Here is a 2,510-nt window from a genome sequence, read left to right on the forward strand (position 1 = left end):
GTACAGGTGGCCCAGAAGTCACCACAAGCAGGGCTGGATGGCAGACAGCCAGCTCACAAGAGACCTGGAAAGGAGACAGAGCCAAGTCATCAGCACCCATGCAGAAGAAGTGGAAAGGGGAGGGAAAATGGGAAGTGTTGGGGCTAGCAGACTTCGCAGCACCCTGGAACACAAAGGATGCCCGCCATGCCCACTTTCACTCCAAACACTGTAGTATTCATTTCTCAAAAGCTGCTGGGTCCCTGGGTCAGGGAGGTGACTCAGCAGGTAAAGGCACTTGCCACCAAGTCTGGTGACCCAAGTTTGATCCATGTGGTGGAGGGAGAAAACAGACTTTTATAGGTATGAATCAATCTCCCCAGCCCCTAATAAGGCAATAAAATTATTTGTTTTTAGACTTGCTCCATGACCCAAGAGTCAGTAAATACCAGCTCTCCTCTGTAGCCTATAACAGAGCTAGCTGCACTGGGGCCAGAACTCTCATCTGCTTCGCTCTGCTTTGGAGAGGGGTCAGGAAAGGCAGTCATATATAAACTTTGAGTTCAGTGCTAAGAGAAACTGCTTTAGGCTCCAGAGAAGCTCGCCCATGTTTCCCTTACCTTCCTTACCTTTAAGTCTGTTGCTCTGTCCCAAGCCTGTGAAAGGGGAGGCCTTTAGCCTACTCCTAGCCAAACATAAAACTCTCCTAAGGCAGTAAGCACCACTCTGGTTTCCAGAACTAGGGCTAAGGAATTGTGTCCACCACTGTGTAAAGTGAATCTACCTACCAAGAAGAATAAGGTAAAACCCAGATACCAATTTACTCAAGCAGAAAAGTCCTTCTGAAGGATGCCTGGGGATACAGGCAAGGTGGAGGGGTAGGTCTAAAACAGACATCTCTTGAGTGATTTCTCAAAAACTTGAGTAGACAGTTCTCCTGGCCCCTGCTACCCTGCTTTGGTGGCTGAAGAGCAAATAATAGCAAAAGATAATAAGGGCAGCAGAAGCCAGGACTGAAAGCAAGAGATACTACCACAGTCCCAACAGCCATCACTGCAAACAAGAGACACTAGCACAGTCCCAACGGCCATCACTGCAAACAAGAAACATTAGCACAGTCCCAACAGCCACCACAGCAAACAAGAGACACTAGCACAGTCGCAACAGTCATCACTGCAAACAAGAGACACTAGCATAGTCCCAACAAGCCATGACTGAAAGCAAGAGACACTAGCACAGTCCCAATAACCATCACTGCAAATAAGAGACACTAACACAGTCCCACAGCAAAAGAAAGGACAAGGTCCAGGAAGCCATTTCACTTCCTCAGCAAGCTCAGTCCTCCACAGTGAAGCTTCCAGAAAGCCCAAGGCTATACAAGAAGCCAGGGTTCAACAAGCAAGGGTGGCAGTGTCCAAAAGATTATGAGAGTAAGGTGGGGAGTGGTCCACATTGCCTTGAGGGGCATCTCCCTTCACATTTTGGTGCTTCTTCGGTTCTATCTTAAGAACAATACTACTTTTGAATATAATCCCTTCCTTGTGAATTTACCTCCATACCCACATATATAACTCTCTAGATATATTCTCTCCCCCAACTTCAGGCTCAAACATACAAATGAATTGTTACTCAAAGACCCATTAGGAACCTAATGTCACAGACTAAGCTTACATCATCTGCTTTCCTGTGTCTACATTTTGTCCCCTTGGAGCCATGGATGCTCCATTCAGGCAACAAACACCCTTCACTTTCCTCGGCTCTCCTTAAGTCTTCTTCTGAAACCCTAGAAAGATATCTCCTCCCTCAACAGAACCACTGCAACCATTCAAACCCTTTTAACTTTTTTAACTGGGATATTTCCATACAACCAGACAGCAACACATTTGAGCTCCAATCAGTTGTTAGATTTTGACAACACACATCTGAACACATCACCCTGAGTGTGCCATCTAAGGTCCATCCATATGACTGTGGTGGTTTGAATGAGAAATGTTACCCATAGATTCAGGTACTTGAATTTGACCCTCAACGGTGGTGCTGTTTGGGAGTGGATGGAACCTTTAGGAGGCAGAGCCTTGCAGGGAAAGGTATGCCACTGGGGCTTGGGGGGGCTTTGATTGCTTATAATCTCACTCAGTTCCAGTTTGTTCTCTCTGCTCTGTGTTTGGGGGTAGAATGCTGTATGCAAAGCTTAGTGGGCCATGATAGTAAGAGTCAGGACAATAGCAGTACTGATGGAAATGCAGATGGTGGGGGCCCAGCTCAAGAGGATTCTGAAGGAAACAAAGTCTCTATCAGGAACTGGGATATGAGACCATTTCTGTGATAATCTGGCAAATAATCTGACTGCCTTGTGCCTGTGCTCTAAGAACTTGCCCAAGGCTAAGTTTAAAAGTAATGAACTGATTTTTTTTTTTTAAGGAGTATTTTAAAGCAGTATAACATTGTGGCTGTGGCATGGTTAGTACCAATAACTCTTATGTGGGGCTGCAATGAAAAACAGCAAATGAGAAAGAAACAAACACAAAATG

Source organism: Rattus norvegicus, chromosome 5 (assembly GCF_021556685.1).
Source record: "Rattus norvegicus strain SHRSP/BbbUtx chromosome 5, alternate assembly SHRSP_T2T, whole genome shotgun sequence".
Lineage (NCBI taxonomy): Eukaryota > Metazoa > Chordata > Mammalia > Rodentia > Muridae > Rattus > Rattus norvegicus.